Source organism: Protopterus annectens, chromosome 1.part2, assembly GCF_019279795.1.
Source record: "Protopterus annectens isolate FY-2018-M chromosome 1.part2, PAN1.0, whole genome shotgun sequence".
In the NCBI taxonomy this organism is placed as follows: domain Eukaryota; kingdom Metazoa; phylum Chordata; order Ceratodontiformes; family Protopteridae; genus Protopterus; species Protopterus annectens.
The window spans coordinates 1,100,953,531-1,100,977,606 of record NC_056727.1 but is presented as its reverse complement, the minus strand read 5'-3'; the positions used below and the strand labels follow the sequence as shown (position 1 = coordinate 1,100,977,606).

At 39.9% G+C, this 24,076-nt stretch overlaps 1 long non-coding RNA gene across 1 annotated transcript in view; it reads left to right on the top strand.

The window, feature by feature from the left end:
* The first annotated feature begins 9,161 nt into the window (after positions 1 to 9,161).
* Positions 9,162 to 24,076, top strand: part of LOC122792247 — an 89,235-nt gene continuing 74,320 nt past the window's right edge. The window contains exon 1 of the long non-coding RNA XR_006363298.1: positions 9,162 to 9,430. This is a non-coding gene — a long non-coding RNA (uncharacterized LOC122792247). The remainder of the gene's footprint in view (positions 9,431 to 24,076) is intronic.

Below are 24,076 nucleotides of genomic sequence, written 5' to 3'. Positions count from 1 at the left end.
ACGCAAATAACTCCACAAAACAAAAACTTTCAATACTGCTATCTAAACTCTCACACTTATTCCCTTGTAATTTGTCCCTACTTAAAATAGCTGGTGACATACACCCTAACCCAGGCACATAATTCATACCACAACTACCTCATCCAGACAATAATCCCAACATTCAAAATTCTTTCAAACACACTCTAAATAGCTCCAGCTTCCTAATCATTAATATCAATGTAAAAAACAATCTGAATAAAGTCACTGATTTTCATTCTGCCCTCACCCATTACTCCCCAGATAAAGCAATCATAAGGGAAACCTCATTAAAGCCACACATTAATGACGGCAAAATCCTAACCCATGGATACAAAATCCATGGACTTGATAGACTTCACAAACAGGGTGGTAGTATTGCAATATTTACAAAGATGCACTTACCCTAAATCACATAGAAAGGTAAGCTCTGACCAAATTAGTTCAGAGATACTAGTGTCCCAACTCCAACTAAACATTAACAAAAGCATCATCATCATTGCAGTTTATATCGTCCCCAATAATAATACTACAACAATAGAAAACCTTCTTAGTTGGACAGCCTCCACTTTTAAACAAGAAACAATTATCTTAGGTGATTTCAACCTTGATCAGTCAACCTGTACTTCTAAAAACCCAGCCAACCTTATAAATCTCTTCGGCTTCTCTCAAATAATCTGATCCCCTACTAGACTTGATAAACACAGGAATAAACAATCCATTCTAGGCTGGACCCTAACAAATAGACCCTTGCTATGCCAATACTTTGGCTGTCCCCAGATTTCCTCAGTGACCATATCCCCACCTATCTTATCAGACAACAAGCCTACTGTACCAAAAACATAACATATAAACACATCCACAATATGAGTAATTTTCCCACCAAAATCATTAACTCCCTCCTTAAGCAATGTGCCTGGTCCCCTCTAAAACACCTCCAGCTAGACAATGCAGTCCAGTACTTCAATAATAAATTCCTAGATATCCTTAACAACCTAGCTTCCCTTAGAAAAAATTGTGTTAAGGCTAAACCAATCCCATGGCTAATTAAAGAGACAAAACTGCTCATAAACCAGGAAGTCAGAGCCTGGTCTCAATAACAAACAACGAAAAATCAAACCTCTCTACTAAAGTATCATCAGCTATGAAACTCAGTCAAAAAGCAAATAAAAAAATGACAAAAAACTTACTATACAATAATCTAACAAAAACATCATAACAACCCCCAAAAATTCTGGAACACCATAATGTTGTATCTTTTGGCTTTTCCCGATTAGGGGTCACCACAGCGGAACTCCGGTCCGCTAATGACTGGCAGTAGATTTTTACATACCAAGTTGCCAGCCCTGATGCACAACCTTCAACGAAGGTACACCCATTCACGCATGTCTCCACACAGAAGATGCTTTAGCTGAGAATCGAACAGGACAACGTCTTACTGTGAGGCGACAATGCTACCACAGCACCACCACCGCAGTATATAACTTTTAAACCCCGGACAACAGACTACCCCAAGCCCCTCCTCCTCCAACACAACCGAAAACATAGCCACCCAGTTTAACTTACACTTCTCAAATTCAAGACAATCCCTACTAAATAACAAAACTAACACCCTATTAATTATTCCCTCCACCTCCACCTCCCAATCCAGCATTTTCTTGCTTACAGCTGACCTTCTCCCCAATTAATTTCTTAAAATAGCAGCTGATGCCATAGCATACCCAGTCTCCTTATTAATAAACTGTTCCATCTCTGAACAATACATCCCCAAACTTTGGAAAATCTCATACATTATCTCCCTACACAAAGGTGGAACTTCCACTCAATTATCTAACTACAGACCTATCACAATTCTCCCACCCCTGGCCAAAATACTTGAAAACTGCATGCATCCACAACTACTGCCATATCTAGTAAACAATAACCTTCTATATAATTCTCAGCATGGATTTATACCTAACTATTCACAGACACAGTCAACCAGTTCAGAAATAAGGGGCAAATTGTAGCTTCTATTTTCCTTGACATATCAAAGGCTTTTGATACAGTTTCCCATAAAAAATTATTCAGTGTAATAGCCTCCCTTAACCTCTACCTACCAGCCATCTCATCATTCCATAGCTACTTGTCTGAATGACAACAAACAGTCAGGTGGCAAAATGAAATCTCATCACTTCTCCCGGTCACAGTGGTGTACCACAAAGCTCACTTCTCAGACCACTTCTCTTTACCATTTTTACTAATAATCTCAGTATAGCCATTAATTCAGCAACTATCATACAATATGCAGACGATCCAGAACTGATCTATGCATCCTCCTCATTTCTCAAGCTCTTACAGGTAACTCAAAAATCTTTTGCAGACAGAACAATTTCTATCAGCAAATCAACTCATACTTAACCACAACCAGACCAAATGAATGCTATTTTCCAGTAGTAAAACAGCTCAGCTCCCCACCACAAATACTAGGTGTAACTATTGACAATACACTTAAATTTGACAAACACATAGCCTAGACAATCAAAAAGGTACACATCAAACTTATCTCACTGTACAGAGCCAACCCACTCTTCACCCAAACCTCCAAAAAAAGCCATAACCAGAACACATCTACTATGCACTCTGTTATATGCCTCCCCAGTTTTTATAAATATAAGAAAAATGACACAATCAAACTACAGTCCTGCCACAACAAAATAACCAGATTTGCCTCTAACCGCACAAACAGATCACACCATTGCACAGCATTCCAGCAGATACAATGGCTCAAATTCCCAAATCTTTTAACTCTTAACCAGCTTACCATCACCCATACCATCATTCACCAACCAGAAAATTGCCCTGCCCTCAGAAATTTAGTCCAACCCTACTCCAACAGTAGATCCCTCTGATCATCCGATAAATTGCTACTTGAGGTCACTAGAGCAAAAACACTCATGGGGATGCTCTGCTCTCCAAACAAATATCAAAAACATGGAAACCCATTCCCCAACATATACTTCACACATCTAACCCTACTACATTCAAAAGGCTCCTCAAGGACCCCCTAACAAATAACTGGCTATGTTCCTGCTCTGCACCAGGCTGAGCATATCAAGCTCCTTCTACCCCCTCCCTCCCTACTTCTAATCCCTGCTATGAAAATAACAAATATAACTGAACATCATCATCAAATCAACCAAAACTTATCTTGTGCTTGCATCGCTGTTAGTTCTACCCTCCTGAACCTGTACTTTTCTTTCCCGATTCCAAACTTGCTATAAACAATCTTTTGTCTTCTGATGCACACTGCATCTGAAATGTGTGATGGTTAGTTAGGCAGTGGGGTTTTGCAGGCTTACCATTTTCTTTCTCCTGTCTCTCAGCTGCTTGGTTTTCATAGAAGTCAGGATTCTGTGAATAGTTGGTCTGGTCGGGTAGGTTCTTTCACTTCAGTGGATTTTTTTTCTGCTGAATTGTGGAGGACTGGATACATTGTTTAATAACACACATTTGAGTATAGTCTTTTAAACCCTTCAGAAATGCTTGCTCACACATAACCAATTTCTGGGTTCATTATATTCATACCTCTCAACAGTCCCTGCTTTTCAAGGACGTCCCTGATTTGACTCAGGTTTGCCTTGTCCCTCTTGATACTTCATAAGTCTGGTGACTTGTGGAAGAGGCTTGTGAATTACAATTAAAGTGTTGTACAGCTTTGTTTGCTTCAGAAAATGTTTATTCATTCTGTTATTTTATCAGAGTCTCAGGTTACTAACATTATTTTTTGTACTTGTGTCCCTGTTCCTGATCTTATTGAGATTTGGCTTGACTGGGTCACAGCTATGGTTACATTACTGGAGTCTGGTGCTAAGATGTGGGAAGGATATAGGCTTGTGTAGGGTGAGTCTGTTAGTTAGGTATGTCTTTGGTCATTACTGTCTGATGTCCTTCAATCATGGGAACATGGCATATATTTTGTCTGCCAGGGTTTTGACTTACATGGTGAGAAATTATTTTGGTTTGGTAGAGGCTATAGCTAAGTGTTAGACACTTAACTTCTTTTGAATCTGTGTTTCTATTCTTTCATTTGTTAAGGCGTAGGCTCTTTTTTTTTTCTCTTTTGTAGATGGCAGGATCTTGCAGCCTGAAGGAGACATGGTAGGCTATTGTGGCTTAAGTGGAAGAGTTGTTTCGAGAAGTGCCAGTGGGTGAGTCCTCTACATAAGAAGGATCCAGTACAGTTGGGAAGAAAAGGTGAGTGCAATCGGTAAGGAACCCTCCTGTTGCCAGAGGCAAGCAAGCCAAGAATTCAACAGTTGTTTCTGTCTCTGATGGCCCAGTTACTGGAGTGAGTCCAGATGTGGTGATAGGTAATGATATTATGTCAGGGTTATACATGAGTAATGTGGAGTTCATGGATCCTGGGAATGGGAGTTTTGGGGGTGAAGATCTAGGCAAGGAGTTTCAAAATGTTGATGTCGTGGAAGGAAGGGATGACCAGCACCCCAGTGGAGTGGTGGAGGAGGTGCAGAGTGATGAGCTGGGTAAGGGTGATAGGAGAGTTTCATTCTCGAGGAGTGTAGAATCAGCTGGAGGTCAGGGTGATTCATCGAAACAAGATGCAGGCTTGGAATTTAGGATTTGTCCAAAGGATGGGTTGGCTACTCAGGCATTGACAACCACTGAGAGAGGGTTTTTCCTTTCCCTGCATATCTCTACGTCAGTTAAAGAGAAGGTATAGAAATGTGAGTATGTTAAAATATTTGAATTAATTGATGCAGACACTATTCAGTATTTGATGGAAGCTGACATGTCAGGTAATAAGGATCTTTTAATGTTTTGACAGTGTTGGGTCAGATGAGGGCTGGAAAGTTAAGAGCAAGAACATGTAGAGAACAAGGTGCTCGTTTTTGTGTATTTTATGGCCGTCTGTTTGGAGAAGGATATTTTACAGGCTTTACCACTTTTAGTTCATTTTTTAATTAATTAATTAATTTGACAATTTGTTGACTCAGTTAATCCAACTTGGCAGATGCCCCTTTTTCAGTGGAGATCCAAGGAGAAAAGCTCCAAATGCATAGTATAAAAATTAACAACACAATAACTAATATACTAACATTCAGTATAACAGTAATTACATATGGTTTTCTACTTTACATAGTCACAAAAATAGAAATATAATACAGTATAACACTAATCACAATACAGTTTCATCAAATGCATAGTCACAGTACTATTTCTTACCGATATAAGGCAAGCAGTAATAGAATAATAGGAGGGGGGGAAACATTATTTAAGGCAGAGAGGAGAGATACATTAAGTAGGGTCAGTGCAAAAGCAAGTCCTAGAGTTTAATAGAATGTCTTCTAATGTTGTATAAAACAGTTCATCCATCCATCCATCCATCCATCAATCCATCCATCCATCCATCATGCAGTTATGTTCCAGAAACACCTGGATGTGGTATGATCAGCACATCCAGAAATGGAAGGCCACAGACCAGTCATTGAATTGGTAAGTGAGATGCCCAGATATTTGGCTCACCAAAATGATGGACAGTTTGGGCTACATTGCCCATCTAGCTAAGTTAGGGGGCAAGATGGCTGGGGTATTTTGGGCATTAAATGCAGGTAGGTATACATGGTCTGCATGCAGATTTTCCCATATTTATTTGATTTGTTCTGGGGTGCCATACCACTGCAGTGTGTTTGTCAGGAGAGGAATTCTACACGTGTGGGTCCTGTGTTAACCAATATTGGGTCCTTCCCCCTTCCAGCTCAAGGTCTTCTGGGGTTTAGAGAGGGAAAGAATATCCTTTCAAGAACACAGGAGCAACACAGATTTCCCATTTGCCTGTTAGGGCACAGGTATTGCGCCAGAAGTTGTTTCACTCTTCTGATTCACAGATGGCTGCTGACTTGATTTTGGGGTTTTCATCTGGGTTTTCTAACAAGCTGGGGGTTTATGGGGATGGGCCTGTACAAATCTGCACTCAATGCATGGGAATGAGGTTATATTGAGAGATTTGGTCTAGAAGGAAGTGTGGTTATTGGGTCCTTTTGATTACCCTCCCTTTGTTAACTTTAAAGTTTCATCAAAATGACAAGCATGCTCAATGCCATAAAATTGGCTGCATTCCTCCAAACCAAACATGGCACAACCTCTGACCACATGATAATCATGGAAAGAATCCTGCTCCTCAAACTCACTAAGCCCCTCATTACTTTATAGACTAGCTGACATTTCAGAATAATCCCTAAGTCATTACCTGACAAATGGAACAAAATACATGGATCCCAGTCCGAGAATATTGCCACAAACCCAGCGCATCTCCATCTGGCATAATCACAGCTCATTTTGCAGCCCAATAAACAAAGGAATGGCCCAGTATGACAGTCTTCCTTCCAAAATAAATAAATAAATCAATAAAGCAAAAAAAAAACCCACACAAACAAACAAAAAATTAAACACCATAAATGACATAAAACTATTATCTAATATAAGATAAAAAGGCTCCCGATGACTACTGCCCCAGCATCTTAATCATCTCCACTGACCTACCTTCCCTCACCAAATCTGATGCCCTCCCAATCCAAAAAGAATGTGTAGAGAACCATTCACATTGAAAACCTAAGCACTGAAAATCCTTCCTTATGAAAAACAAGAACATATTGTTACCTACCACTCTTCCACTGTGTGAATGAAAAACTAAATCCTGCAGTTCACCACAGTGTGATAACTGAAATCTCCTGGCCCATGACATGTCTGCAACATAATCTGTGCACCCCTGCCCACCTGATCAGTTTTAGATTGGTGCAACCATGTCACCACTGAGCAAGGAAAGATAACATCCTGCCTCAATAATGAACCCAGCAACACATTTACCTTAAATGCTCCACTGTACATCCATAAAGCCAGAGTAGTAAAAAAAAGTGAATAATCCACTGAATTCCCTTTTAATAAATGTAAACCTGCCAACAGTACCTTAAGGATCTGCTTCTTCACAGGTAAATGCCTGTCATTCTTCCTACCACTAGCTGGAACCCAATCTTTCAACATACGAGCTATTTCTCATGACTTGGTCAAATCCTCTAACTCTGTCACTTGGGCGAATATGCTACTAGCTGCCAAATTTACCTTAACCGACTAAACCACCCACCATCTCATCCAAGCCTTAGTCAAATAATGCAACAGCAGCTTCACAGACCAAACTATCTCATCTTCAGGGAACTGCAATACAAATTCACCAAATGCATATAATGCCCCTCTATATGCCTTTTTAAATCAGCCCAAGATTGCTGAGTAAGCCATCCCCTCACACTTCCTCTAGCAGCACCCTGGTTTGCCTTGATGATCTGGGGCTAACTGCCAAAACTTGTGAAACTGAAACTGATAAAGGCTGTCAGCAATTAAATTCCTTGTATCCAACAAATGTACACCTGAAAAATAAAAATTTTCTCAACAAATTTTGCAAAACTAATTTCTGTAAGCTAACAAAAGTAACCTGGACTTGGCAGTTTTGGACTTTAACACCCAAACCACTGCCAAGTTTTCTGAATTAAGAAACACCTTCCAGTTACACAATTGCTCATGCCAAACCACTGAAGCCACCCAAATTGGAATCAATTCCAAAAAAGTGACATCCTTCATCCACTCCTCCTCCCAGTCATCTGGCCAACAAGCTGAAAACCATTCTCCATCAAAATATGGCCCCATCCCTTTTCTTCCTACAGCATCTTTGAAAAATTGAAATTCATCCTGATTGACTCATTCTGCCAAAACTAAATGCCACTGAAACAGTCCAAAAATGATAACCATAATTCTAAATGCGTATGCATGACCTTGCTCACCCTTACCCAATGATGATTACTTCTGCACCCTTTTAATAAAAATGCCACTGACCTGCAAAATGTCTGGCCAGGACTAATTGCCTGGCATGCAAAGTTCAAGAGACCCCAAATCTCCATGACATCTCTAATCTTCACTTTGTCTTTACACTTCATCCTTCCAATGTTTCCTTTCAATAATTATCTTCCCACATGGAAAACAAAACAAACCCTGCTCAGCATCCAAAGTCAAACTCAAAACACATAAAGGATTGGCAGGGCCTTCCATCTTCTCTTTTGCCAGTGGAACTCCCAACTCTTCACACATAGCAATGAAAGCCTGCATATGTTCCCTAGCTCCTTCAACACCCTCACCCAACCAAAAAGAAGTCATCAAGATAATGAAAAGCCTTCTGAGAACCCAACCATTGCTGCCAGATTCAATGAACCACAGAGCTAAATTTCTGAAATGTGGTACAAGCCACCACACAACCCATAGGCATGGCCTTGTCAAAATAGAATTTATTATCGACTACCATACCCAATAATGGCCTCTTCCTCCCGCACAGGCAGCAAATGGAATACCTACTTGATATAAACCTTCACCAAATAGGGATCAACAGATGCTTTTATCATTGCTACCATATCATCTTATGACACATACCTAGCCTTAACATCCTCTCTGCAGATGAAATAGTTGACCAATTTGCCTTTTGGGAAAAGTAAATGGTGAATCATCCAACATTCGTGAAGTGCCTTCTTGTTGATTTTAATCAGAATGGTTATTTTACCCAAAGCATCATATATTATATAGGCAGCTTGTTTGTCTTCTTCTAAATAATGCAGTCTACAATTGACAACATTTGCTTCAAGTTCTTGTGTTGTCTGGTAGGATTTCTTTAGGCTGTAGATTTATTTTTTAAACTTTAGGGTTAAATTCTGATTGTTCATCCAGCTGGAAAAACTTTGTGTAACCATTTGGTTAAACAGACAAAATATTACTATATAACATGGCTGTTAAAATATTTATTTGAAAACAGCAATCAACCAACTTAGTTTACATACATAAGCAACATATTAAAAGATTTAGACAGTATGTATATATATATATATATATATATATATATATATATATATATATATATATACATATGTTCATATCTAATGGCCGAATTAACATTATGCCAAATTACACATTACCGAGACCACATTAACGAATGTACACATTGCCGAAAACTGAAACGACTGAACTACACTATGCCGAATAGCAATTTCACTCTACTGTATAAATACATAGTAGGATTGTCCTATAACGCACCTCGTACAAACCAAAAGCATGGCGGACTTGACGAGCAATGCACCTAGAAGCTTGGGTAGCGTTTACAACTGGGTACATTGCAGAGAGGAAAAGACGTACTTGTTATAGATGGCTTCATTTACCATTTGAAAAAGAGAGCAAAACATAGGAGCTATTTGGTATGTAAGTTCAAACGTGCTCAGCAATGTAACACAACAGCTATCACTGACGTTGTAACAAACGGAGCGGAGTTAATAATTAAGTCAGTAGAGCAGAACCATGAAGGAGATCCAGGGGAGGTGGAAAGGTATGCTGTCTGTGACATGTATACTAGTATGGAGTTTATCACAACTATTTCTTTACTATTGAAAATGTAGGATGATGTTTCTTGGGATTGGACTTTTGTGGTATGCAGTTGTGTTTTTCAGCACTCCTTCTTCATGTATTTGGATTGCTGATGAGAACGGGTTAGTGTTAATTGCACATTTAAAAGATGTTACTTTGGAAGGTGTGCACTAATGGGTTGTCGGTGTGCTGGTCAGGTTTTCTTTGTTTGTATTTGGCAATATGTGGTTTGGCATAGTGCAGTTTGGTCGTTTCAGTTTTTGGCAATGTGTACATTCGTTAATGTGGTCTTGGTAATGTATAGTTCAGCGTAATGTTAATTCGGCCATTACATATGAATATATATATATATATATATATATATATATATATATATATATATATATATATATATATATATATATATATATATATATATATATATATATATGTCAAATACCAATAGATAAAACCATGGTGTTTCACATTATTTCTCAGAACATTTATACCACATTGTGTAGGCAATCTTAACTTTCAAAAAATGTGAAGCTTAAAAATAACAATTTTGTCTTTTAGAATCAAATGTTAAGATAGACTTAGGTGCTTTACCCAGATGAATATCAATGGATGGATATGATATGGATATCAAAACCAGATTTCTGTGCAAATCAGTTGATCATTCTTAATATTTAAAGTTGACAATGTTAGATATAATTTAAAAGGAACATCCTCCCTTACTTGATTTTCAACAATCACAAAACAAAGGGTGGTATCAGAATATCTATAAAGTATATACTGTTGCCCATCTAATTCAAAAGGGCATATAAGTAGTCACTTAGTCACTTTAGGGACATAATTGTATCAACTTATTCCTCACCAGTCGCACTACTGAATACAGTGACACATTTTGCAACCTTCACCCAGGGCACATGTAATAACCTAAAAGTTCAATAGTATCTTGCTAGAAAAATTATAAGTTTAGAAAAGCTAAACTATTAATAAAAGGTTAATAAGTTGTTAAAATGTCTTTTTTGTCATTAAATCCTGTTACTTGTATTTTAAACAGTGATGCATGTTACCCAGTCTATTTAACAACGTCTCATCCTGTTCTCCTATTTGACTCAATGTGTAAACATTTCTAAATATGTAACTATATATTTATCTGTATATATATCTTATATCTATCTATCTATCTATCTATCTGTCTATCTATCTATCTATCTATCTATCTAGCTATCTTCTATTTACATGGGTGTAGTATTACAGATTTAATACATCCAACTTTCACTTGAATATGTTGACACACCACAACACACGCACCAAGAAGCAGTACTGGTGCATGGAAAATTTAAAATTAAAAAAAGAAATGGTTTTTGTAGGGGACAAGCCGTCCTGCACTCACCATTTTGGGGCACAGCTTCCCACACCCCATGCTAATTTTAAACTAACTCTGAGATCACACAAACACAGGGTAGGGGCATATTCCACAACCCCGGGAAGTGTGAAATCTCAGACACCTATCGAGTAGCTGCTTTGTAGACTAAAATGCCGATGACCAAACACATATTTGACCTTTTGCAGGAAGTTATATAGCTTGGAATGCACTGCTGAGTAATCTAACTACAAACTGGTTAACCAAAATTAAAATAAATATCAGTAACTGAAAAAAATGACAGATACATTCAGAACCAGAACTTGGAGTTGCAGTATCTTGTGGAGCAAACTGATCTGGCATCCTCCTCAATGCCAAGTTGTGGATAAAAAAAAAATAGTTGCAAAAACACACAAACACATTAAAAGATTCTTCATTCTAAATTGTAGCAAACATTGTGAATGCTACACATAGACCACGGAAGCACTTCAGCTGTTACCACAAATTCAATACTGGCATTAAGTTCTGAATGACGGTACTGCAATGCCATCCAGTCGGCATCTGCCAACGTCACCCACTGATGCCTTCTGCTCGAGGATGCTCACCCCACCCTAGCTATGCTTCTGGGTACATTAACCATGTAAGGAACATGGATTGCCTTTGAAAGAGTCCAGTCTTTAACTTTCTTTACTAATCTTTATATTTCTATGTACACATATTCATCAACCTATATAGCTATGTCACCATGGGGTTATTGCAATTAAAGTTCTTGAAGGCCACAAGGCTGTGAATTTGAAAATTAAATGTATGAAATTGTTGGACCTATAAATATGTTACAGAAGGCTAGGTAATGATGTTGTCTATCAGTTAGATTCCATTGACTTCTGTGTGCAGTTTTAAAATGGATTTTTTTTCACTGCTATGTAACAAACATGAATGTATCTACATTTTAGAACCATATTATACCTTAGCTAGTTCTGTACTACAGAAGCCCAATGCAGCTTCAAATCCTTAAAAATCTATCCAGGCATGTTGAAAGCAGACCTGTCTGCAGGAGGCTATTTTAAGAGAAATTCTACACACACCACACATAGATTTGTTTAGCCTTATTCTGTGGGACTAATTTGTGCCACTCAAAAAAGGGTAAATATTTCAATATCTCTCTGTAAAAAGGAGAATCGGCCTTTCTGATGTTTCCAAAATGAAGATGCAGGAAATCCATTACTTTACCTTGCAGGTGAGTAATAGAGCACTCAGCCTGTTTACAAGGTGAAGAACAGAACAGCAATTATGAAGCTACCCTCACAGCTAGAAGCAAAGAGTGAGATTAGAGTAGAATTGTAGCATGGCTTTTATATCATTTTGATTATATTAAATTAGATGACTCACATACCTACAAAGGGAGCACACCAACATGTCTAATTTGAGAATTGCTCTGTAAATCTGTTCAGCATTTGATAAACAAACACTACTGTTATCATGACTCAGTGCTTGTCTGACAGCTAAGTTGGTGCAGCTTTTACTATAATGAATGTGCAATGATATCCAGACACTAAATTTAAGCATATATCACTAAGATGTTTAAAACAAATTAAGCAGCAGCCTTATTAAGTTCATTATAACATAGTAAATAAGTCCTGATCCTTCCACATGGGCATATTCACTGCCATAAAGCTTGTGTCCATGTTTTTTTAATGAGTAAACTTAGAATGCTGTATGAAACAATGAACACAAGCTTTATGGCAGTGAATATGCCCATTGGATATTATGCTGGTATGTAACTATGGTAAGAACAAACAGGTAAGTTCAGTAGCAACAACAAGAATTTTTGCTGGAATCACACAATTAATAAGATATACAGCAGAGAAATAGATCTAGCATACTGCCTAGCTTAAAAAAAGAAATCAATCCAGTCATAAAAGTAAGACTGAATATGCAGAAGCTACTTTCGTCTTAATCAAATCTTAAATATTCAATCATGGAATTTGGTTGCAGAGAACAAAAGCAGAAATAATGTATTATTTAATTACATCATAACAAATGAAAGGGAGCAATTATGAATGTAACATACCATAAATGTAACATATCAGCAATAAAATGAAGTTATCAGCCAGATGAAGGACATACCGAATGTACATGTACTGAAAGAAATATTGTGTGCATAGTTCACAGTAAGCAAAGGCACAGTTCAGAGTCCTGAAAGGGAAGGCATCCCCTACAAAACTACAGATATGTTACTGTTTCAAAAAGTTAAATTAAAATATCATGCTCCATGGACAATACCAGGACACAATCAGGGAAAGCCTAGCTAAGACTTATCAATCATTTTAAACAAAATCTTGGCATGTGGATAGAACCTTGGCCTATGATGACTGACACTGCCAGCTCAGCTATCTGGAATTTTGTAAATAATCATATGCCATTTGTGAATATTAATATGACTCATATGCTTATCTTACAAAAGTAAGAGGACTGTATATTATGTACCGAGCTTCAAGAATGTAACCACAGTGTACCCTACTGGAAAAGAACAGAAATGTGTATAAACTATATACCTGTGCAAATGTATGTTTTAATAGTAAAATCTGGAACATACAGAGTTAACTTGCAAAACTTGAAGCAAATAAGTTGGAATCAAAATGTTTTACAATTGTGTTATCTCTCAGTTTCAATGCAGCAAGTAGACACAATGTCTAGAGTAAGAAGTTTTTCTCTTGTCTTGAAAGTAATTTTAATTACTAGGGTTTAAAATGTGAAGTGTTTCATTGTTTCCTAGTAGCTGCACATCTGAGAGATATGTACTTTTCACACAGAGATGATACAATGATGTTGGTATCTGTTAGCCTGACAACTGAAGGCAGGTGGCAAAAAGTTATGTCAACCAAGTTGACCCAGCAGTAATGTTTGATAGTAATTTAAGAACTCTCTCAGAGAAAGATTGGGCATCTTGTATCTTGTCTTGGACTTGGAAACATTCATCATCATCTGAATTTGCTTTGCTAATAGTATGTAACTAGGGAAAAGTTATTTCTTTTAGAGATATATAGGAATATAGTAAAGATTAGTTTGGATGTTTTCTGTATTTATTTGAGACTGTCCTGCAATGTTGTTATAAAATATTTCATGTGATTCTGAACTGTGTAGTTATTATGTTGTTTGAGTATTGTCTTATACTTTTATTATTTATTATTAAATATATGTAAACCTATCTTTGTGGCTGATGTTTGTGAGACATATTTATGCTCTTAAAGTACTTGCATATGTATTTGGTGACACTGTACAGGCCACTCCTAAGTAGCCTTGGTCTTGGTCACACTTACATTTGGATAATAGTAACATTATACAGTAGAATAGGTCACCTTTTTAAGGGCCTTTATAGTTGCTGATAAGTAGGAGTTGGTGGCAGTGATAACTACCTTATAGTCTGGGAAGAAGAGGACATAGCTAGTAAACCTGTGCCAGCCTTCCCCAGGTGTGTGTGTTTGCATATAAATCAAATCTCAAAGTGTGTGTGTATCAGCTACTTGGGCAGGGACACAATGCACTGGTTGGGCAGAGAGCGTGCTGGAGGTCTTGGCATGACCCTTCAGCTGAGATCATAACCCTATAACTGTGCCAGTGGGGAGTCTTTTTGAGGATCTGGAGAAAGAGGGACAGACCAACCCCAGACTGACTGTGATCTCTGTCTGCTCTTAAGGGAATTTGCACTTTACTGTGTGTGAATTTGTCATCCTCCCAATGTGTGTGCCCCTCACTGGTGCTAGTGGTGAGGATTGAGGCTCCTTGATTACTGGGGCAGTACAGGCCATCACATATTAATTGTTTGGCAGTGGTAGGATACCCACATCAAATATTAATTGGGTGATAGTGGTGAGATAGCCAAATTGCACTTTACTGTGTGCATACTTGTCATCCTCCCAATGTGTACGTTCCTGACTGGTGCTAGTGGTGAGGATTGAGGCTCCTTGATTACTGAGGCAGTGCAGGGCCATCACATATTAATTGTTTGGCAGTGGTGGGATACCCACATCACATATTAATTGGGTGATAGTGGTCAGATACCCACATCACATATTAATAGGGGTGTTATGGTGTGGATATTGAATTCCTGTTGCCTGTGTACAGTAGTCACTGAAGGTGTTTGTACCCTCAATCAGCCATACAGCGAACATTCAGAGTTCATATCACAATTGTTTTATTTTTTGTTAGCTTAGTTAGTCAAGGAGAGCAGGCAAGCATGGGAGCAGAGGAGAATGCCAAGCTGACAAGGAGCCAGTTGGCTGAGATGTGTTAGGCTAAAGGACTGATGCATGCCAACTTGACTAAAGCAGACATGATTGCAGCTTTAGTCACAGCTGCATCACAGAACAGCAACCAGGAGGACAATCAGACTGGCCGTGGAGATGTACAACTCTCAGAAAATGGACAGCTCAACCTTTCCACAGAGGACTTAAAAATCCATCTGGAGTTAAAGAGACTTGCATTGGAGGCCAAGCATTTGCAAATAGAAGCATCAGAAAGACTGAGACATCTGGAGGCTGAGGAAAATGAGAAACTGTGATGTCTGCAGGCTGAGGAGAATGAGAGGCAGCGGCAACATGAAAAGGAGATGCTGACTGTTCATTAGAGTCATGGAGGTAATGGGGAAGGGAGTAACCAAACCCCAGAAGCAACAAAGGTCAGTAAATTTCTTCCACAATTTAGAGTGGGATAATTTTGATAGTTTCATTCATATGTTTGAGAGGGTATGTAAACAGTATAATGTTGACCAAGGGCTCTGGGTACAGTTCCTGACCCCCTTACTCCATGGTAAAGCTGTAACTGCAATTTCTGAACTGCATGATACTGATTGTTTAAATTATAATACAGACAAAATGTGTTAGAATGCTTTAAGTTAACACCTGAAGCTTATAGGAAAAAGCTTTATGAGCATAGATGCAAGGCAGAAGAAAGTGTGTGTGTGTGAATATGTTGCCAAACTAAGCACTTATTTTCATAGGTGGGTGAGTGGATGTCAGGTCACCACTTTTGAAGGGCTGGCAGACTTTTTGGTGAGGGAACAAACCCTTAACACTTTGCCTGAGGACATGAGAATTTGGTTAGCTGATAGACAATACACTACTACAGATGAGTTGGGGAAGAAGGGAGACCTATAAATATCAAGCAGGGCATAACTGCACAGGAAAGGGACAACCAGTGCTGCTCATGGGTCTAAGGGAACCCATGTTGAGCAGCCCAGACTGTCCCAACAGACTCCGCAAGTAGCAGGGGAAGCCACTAGTCCAGGTACACATCCATGACCAAGGGTTAAATGTTTTAAATGCAACCAGTGGGGCTATGTAGTATATAGATGTCCACGGAAGCAAGGTGGGGAATAAAAGGTGGGAGAGCCAGTATGTGGGAATGACAAAATGCCAGCAGTAAGTTATCTCGAGGAAACAAGGGTCCCAAACTACCACAAGAGGCAATAGCCTATCTTAGTGGATGGGAAAGAGGCCATGGCTAAGAGAGACACAGCCTCTGACCTAACTAACCAATGTAAAGCCTGCAATGGTTACAGAGGAGCACTACTTGCTTGGGCAGTCTACTCCAGTCAGAGCTTTAGGAGGGACCCCATTCCATATACCTTTGGCTAGGGTTCACCTTGACTGGGTTGAGTGGAAAAGGAAGCAAGCAAATAGGTGTGCTTGAGGATATCCCTACAGATGTTCTGATAGAGAATGATTTTGATAATGCTGTACCCTGTATGCATGCAGTTAAATGCAGTCAGACTTGGAGACAGGCATGTGGGTCTGGTAGCCTGGGGAGACCCAAACAGACCGCACACTTGCAGCCAGGACTGGTGAGGTCGTTACTTCAGGGAGGAAGCTACACTGTAACAGTGAGACTGAAGACGAGCCACAGCTGCTTGTGTGTACAGATGTTCCCTTGGACAGAGTGACTGCAATGGCAGAGGTGAGTAGTAGTACCCAGACTGACAGTGAGGCACCACTGTCAGAGAATAGCAGACTTCCTGTAGAAGGGGAGCTGGGAAGGGTTACAAAGAGAGAGTTGAGAGAAGCTCAGTTCTCAGACCCTACATTACAAGGCCTGAGGGATGTAGCTAGTGAGGCACCTGATTCCCCAGGGAAGGAGGGATCTGTATACTGGGACAAAGGGTTACTGTATAGAGAGTGGACCCCTGAGGGAGGGCTAGAGGGTGACAGAATACAGCAGTTGGTAGTGTCCAGAGCCTACCATCTGGCACATCTAGCCATAGCCCATGATATTCCCTTTGCAGGTCATATTTTATTTCTTTCTTTCATTTGTTTACCGGGAAGGTCCACTGCGCCTAGGTAAGTCTATTTTCAGTTGAGGCCTGGGGAGAAAAGCTCCACATACAAACAGTAACTAGATATAAGTACTAACAAAAACCAGAGCTAACAACAATTATGCAGTAACAAACTTGGACATGCACATAACAAATATTATATAATAGCAAGCTTGGACATACACTTAACAAGTCAGGTGCAAGTTACAAATACATGCACTCTTGTGGGAGGACAGGCAAGATTCTGCCCTTCTGCGCTGGGAGTTTCTGGTTAAAGGGTTATTGTGCCTACTTATTTGAACTGTTTCTTTCTGAAATTGGTACGCCTTGTTTGCTGTAGCATAGACTAAATTCAGACCTGCTGAATCTAGCTTTGTTTGTATAACATGAGCACTAATCCAGACAATCTTTTTTTGGAGAAGGTTTCCCTGCACCCTAGCGGCAGAAATGTGCAGTTAGAACTTGCCTGATCAAAGACTGCTGGAACGGGGCTCAGATTTTAGCTTTTTATTGGTTAATTGGTTAATTTGTTTAAATCAGTTGCTCATTTGCTACTGTTTTGTTAAAAAAAAAATATATATATATATATATATATATATATATATATATATATATATATATATATATATATATATATATAGATAAATATATACATTTCATGCATCGCCGCTTAGCTAGAGTTAAACTATTCTCGGCGCCATAAAGGCTGCTCTTCAAATTTTTGCTTAGAACTAGCCAGTTTTTTTAGTTTTAGCACTAAAATCTGTTTCTTTGAGCTCAGCACTTGTTCAGAACTTGTTGTAAGCACTAAATAAGTTACAAATTACTACATCACTCAACGTTCTTCAGTTGTCTAGAGGAAAACAGTTTTTAGTACTTAATAAATAAGCACCTATCCAGGCATGTCTAAGGGTCTGCTCCCTGTGTTTTCTCCTGTCTACCTGATGAATCTGGGCATCTTGGGGCAATGCAGCAATTGCCTCAGGTACACAGACAACCCTCTCCTCCTACCACCCAACACTACAACCTGTGAGAGATGCACTTATATAGCTAAACTGGAAGCAAAGCTCTCTTCACCCAAGACTGGACTAGGCAGTCAAGAGGAGAAGGTAAACACTTGCACCACACCACATTCATCACATAGTCCCTCAAAACCTACACTACCAAAACACACACATAGAAACATGAAACACACACCTACATTTGCAGAGGCTCTCAATAAAAATCTGCTCAAGCAACAGAGACCTCCAAAGCAGATACACAAGCAACCTCCACCCCCAAACATGACCCAAATGACACATAGCCCACAAACTCAGTGTGCCATTCAACCACAGCCCATAAGGCATAACAACGTACCCAACACTCTAGTCATAGATGACTCTATTGTCAGGCACATTGATGTTCTACTCACCAGGCTAAACAAGGAGAAATTTACTGTCAGCTGCCTGTCGGGTGCCAGGATCCGCCACATAATGCATGCACTCAGAGGCTCAGAGGTCGCTCCACAACAAGTACAAATATGACTTTGTCATTGTCCATGTTGGTGTGAATGATTAGAGACTTACCTCCCTGGACTACATGAAAAGAGACATGGGGGAGCTCTGTGATCTTGTAGCCCAGGCAGGTATGACACTAGCCCTGAGCAGCATCCTGCCATCATTCAGAATGATACCGCAGTACAAGGACAAAATGATTGACTTCAACAATTGGATAAGCTTCTGGTGTCATTCTAAGCGGATGCAGTATCTGTCTGCCTGGGATGACATGATCGACAGACCACGATGCTTTGCTGGGGATGGCCTGCACCTGTCGCCCTTGGAATTCCGGATACTGGCTAAGGTTCATGCCACCCCTATAGTGCCTTTTTTAGGCAAGGTTCAAATGACAAATTCACCACCTTAACAGGTACAAACAAGCAAAATCTGAGGGTAATGCTACTCAATACTAGAAGTCTAAACCTCAAAATGCATTCACTCAAGGCACTCCTTAAAATAGAGAACATCGACATCTGTGCAGTGACAGAGACCTGGTTCAAGGCTCCAGAGAGCACCCTTGCATTACCAAGCTATAATTCATACCACACCTTTTGGCAACCTAACCTGGACCAAAACACTAAAGGCAGAAGCGTGTCCATATTCATTAAGGATATCCACACCTCCAGGCTAGTTGCACAGCATAATGCATCCAAGATTATCCAAGTGCAACTAACTCTGGGCAAGACCGCAATCCAAATTGTAACTTGCTAGAGATCCCCCACTATGCCCCAGGATTCCCACTCCTCATTTCTTGATACACTGGAAAATATTAGAGTACAACCCAGAACCCTAATAATGGGCGATTTCAACTACCCCACCATTAATTGGGAAAACTACACATGTCCCAAATCTGGAATTCATAAATTTCAATTCCTTGGATCAACATATCCACTTCCCCACCAGGACAGCAATATCCTAGTTGAGTCATTACCAACATGGGCGACTAGTGTTCCACATCAGAGGTCAATTCCTCGTTCATCAGATTCGACCACAAGCTAATCACCCTAGACATCAACATCCCGCCCCCACCCCCCATTAGGGGAAACAACCATAAAAACATTCTCCAAAGCCAACTTCATGCTTCTTAAGACAGAAGTGGCAAACTTCACGACACCCATACAGATGGACAATAGAGGTATGACTGCTGAATCCTACACAAATGCTCTTTATAAGCACTTACATGAGTGCATGGATCGTGCTATCCTTAACAGAACAAAGATGCTATCCTCCAAAAAAAGAAAGCCAATCTGGTGGTCTCCTGCCATAAACAAACTCTACAAGAGAAGAAACTCTTAGGTCAGCCTCAGTAAGAAGCTGAGATCCCTCATAAAATCCTCCAAAGCTAGTTATGAAAACAAAATCGCCACTGATTCTAAAGACAACTACACAGCATTCTATAGCTATGTCAAGAATCTCAATGGCAACACTCAGATCTGCTCTGAGTAGCAGCACAATGGCACTAAATATAGAAAACCAACTGATATTGCCAACATCCTGGCAGATAGGTTCAGTGCTAATTTTACCCCCCTCTCAACCCCTAAAGGGCCCATCTCTATACCGGAAGAATGCAAAGTTCCTGTAATAATGACTGTACAGGTAAAATCCACACTCTCCAAAGCCAAGAATACAGCATTCATGGGACCTGACAACATCCCAGGCTACATTCCACATGAACTGCAGAATGAACTGGCACCCCACCTAAGCACCATGTTCAGCCATAGACTCACCTCAGGCTTTGTGCCAACTAAATGGTGCACAGCGACGTTTATCCCACTCCACAAAGGGAGAGCCACCACAGACACCGGGAACTACCACCCCATTAGTCTAACGAGCCTGGTCTGCAAGGCCATGGAACGTATCATCATGGATCTTATGCACAAAGACATTGGTAATCTCCAAACTCTGGACCCCACCCAGTTCGGGTTTGTCAAAGGCAGATCATGTCTCCTAAACCTGATAGACTTTTTTGAATCAGTCACCAAAGCTGTAGATGAGGGTAAGGTGGTTCACACAGCCTGTCTAGATCTCACCAAGGCTTTTGACACCATCCCCCACTCTGGAATTATAGATAAACTCACTAAACTAGGTATAAATCCATATGTTACAAGATGGGTTGCCAACTGACTCAATGACAGAACCCACACTGTAAAAGTAGCAGACTGCAAATCCGACTTCAGACCACTGATAAGTGGAGTACCACAGGGTTCAGTCCTGGGTCCTCTCCTGTTTTGTATCTACTTTTCTGAAGTACAGGATAACACAGAAGGTCTTTGGCTAATGAAGTTCGCAGATGACTTCAAACTAGGAGCCGTAATTGAAACTCCTAAAGATGTGGACATCCTACAAAATGGCCTCATGGAGACAGATACCTGGTGTCAATGCCATGGCCTCAAGCTCAATGCCAAAAAGTGCATTGTCATCCCCTTTGGTAAAGACTCTGTACCCATGAGCTACCACATAGGTGGTAGTCTACTTAACACCAAAAGTGTGATAAGAGACCTTGGGACACGGGTGGACAGTAGTCTCTTATTTAATAATCACATCACCACAGTAGTCAGGAAATCCTTCTATGTGGCGCACCTCATTACAAAAGGTTTCTCATCCAGGAAAAAAGAGGGCATTGTTCTCCTCTACTCGTCACTCATTAGACCCATTATAGAGTACAACACCCCTTTTGGTATGTACCCCACAAGACATCTACAGCAACTGGAAAGGCCACAGAAATACCTCCCAAAGAGGATTACTGACCTCAAACAGATGCCCTACGCAGCCTGTCTCAAAACACTCCAGCTTTACTCCGTTGCATATCACCTACTTAGAGGTGATCTCTGCCTAACATACAAAGCTATGTCAAACCCAGAGTTGTTGGACATGCTCCACTTAAAGAAATCCTAATCCCTCCGAGCTACATGCTCTAGGGACCTAAACTTTGTCACTACAATAAATAGAACATGCTAGAGGGATAGATTCCTGTCTCAGAGACTTCCCATACTCTGGAACAAACTACCTATCTATACTAAACAAAGCTCTTCATTAGCACTATTCAAGAAAAATATTGATGATTGGATGGGAAATAGGAAATTCACCTCGGGGATCACCTCTGTGGCTCTGCTTGACAGGGGCACAGGAAAATATTCTCTTGGGTGGCGAAAGCCACGCTACCTTTTTGGCTAGGCTTATATAGGCCCTAGGGCCAATAGCCTAGTACCACCTATAAATCTATGAACCTATACCAGAGTTAAGCAGTATTATACAATAACTAGCTTGGACATGGTATGAGCAAAAGCTTCAAATTATATATACATACTACCCATTTACATTATGCAAGTAATTAGCATTGTTAAAGAAGTTTATGCAAGAAAAAATGTATATACATATGTGATGACAATGTTTTAGATATTAACTGTTAGAGATTTCAGGTGTGAGAAGAGGAACTTGTCAAGACAGAGTGATGGGTCTGGTGGTTAGTAATGAAGGTGAAAGGTAGAGAAAAGAAGTGAAAGATACCCTGGAGGGAAGAAATGGGTATGGCAGGTGGGGTTTGGTTGTAGAGAGAGTTAGTCAACACACCAGCAAGCCACAGAAATGTGGGTTTAAGTAGATGGAGCAGTATTTAGTAACATTTATTTGGACATGAGCATTGCTAGTCTGATGAGAGATGCTGTCTAAGGGACTTCTTAAAGAGAGCAGGATTACAGATGGAGGTGGTTGAGGATGGGAGAGTCTTCCAAAATTTAGACACCGTAAAAAAAATAGAGCATTTGACCAGCTGGGAGAGTGTTTTTTTTTTCACTTTGAGCAGTGTTTGTTTTCAGATCTGAGGGGTCTATTAGGGTGATACAAAGACAACAGGGAGGAAAAGGAAGGTCAAGTTAATACAGTAGTTAACTGTAAGTAGGTGAGATAATGTGGTCATTCAAGTCAGTTTAGTTGATGTAAGTATGAACAGTGATGTGCTGAGAATTTCGCATGTGTTGAAAATTTGGAAACGTTATTGTAACATGAGTCAGGCTTGGTTTTCAGAGAGGACTGGATGTTGGTGAGGATATGGGCTCCATATAGTAAGGATGGTAGTATAAAGGATGAGGCTAGAGCTTTTTTTTGCAGTGGGGTTAAGGAAATGTCTATATTTATACAGGGTACCCAGTTTCTGGTGTGTTTTTTAATACTGCATGGATGTGGAGGTCGAATGTAAGGTTATCATCAATGATAACACCTAAGTGTTTGGTGCTAGAGACAACTTCTATGATAGTGTTGTTCTGGGAGTGGGCAGAGAATTCATTCTTGTTAAGGGGGGTGTTTTTTTGGGGAGGTTGAATAATAGAAGTTTAGTCTTGTTGGGGTTTAGAGCAAGATGGTTATTTGACATCCAGGTTTCAGTAGAAATAAAGGCATATTGGGTTAGTAGTTGTAACTCAGAAGTGGATTTGGCAGTGCAGATGATTGTAGAATCATCTGCATATTGGATAGTGGTGCCTTGGGGGAGAGTGTTATGGAAGTTATTTATGAATATGATAAATAAAAGAGGGCCTAATATGGATCCTTGGAGTACTCCTCTTGTTGTGTTGAGGAAAAGTGAGTAGGATTGTTGCCATTTAGTGGATTGTTGTCTACCAGTGAGATAGTTTGAGAACCAGTTCAGGGTTGTGGGTGAGGTACCTAAATCAGAGAGTTTGGTTAGTAGAAGGGGATGGGATACAGTGTCTAAGGCTTTTGGGAAGTCGAGGAAGAGTGAGGAGACTATGAAACCAGCATCATGAGCCCTAGTTACTATGTCCATAAAAGAGATGAGAGCTGTATTAGTACTGTGGCCTGGCATAAAAACATGTTGGGTGGGGGAAAGAAGTTGGTTATTAACTAAATGATTAAGAAGGTGGGTATGGACACATTTTTCTAATATTTTGGAGACAAGGGACAAAATAGTGATGGGTCAGAAGTTGGAGATGTCAGAGTTATTGCTGCCTTTATGAAGTGGGAGAACACATGCTTTTTTGTAGATATGTGGTATAAGGGATTCCAGAATTGATCTGTTGAGGAGTATACTGATGGGATAAGCAATGGAGATTGCAGATAGTTGTAAGAATTCAGGAGGAAGATTATCTTCATAGGTTCATAGGTGTGTACTAGGCAAATGGCTCTGGAGAATTTACAAACCTAGCCCATAGAAGGGCGCTGGCATTGTGCCACCAGACGTTAGTTCCCAGTGCCTCTATCAAGTACAGCGAGTGATCCCCGGGGAGAACTTTCTATTCCCCATCCACTCATCAATATTTCTCTTGATGAGGGCCAGTGAAGTGCTCTGTTTGACATGTATGGGAAGTTTATTCCAGAGCATGGGCAGTTTCTGGGTTATGAACCTATCCCTCCAGCATGTTTTGTTGATTATAGTAATGTGGTTGAGGTCTCTGGAGC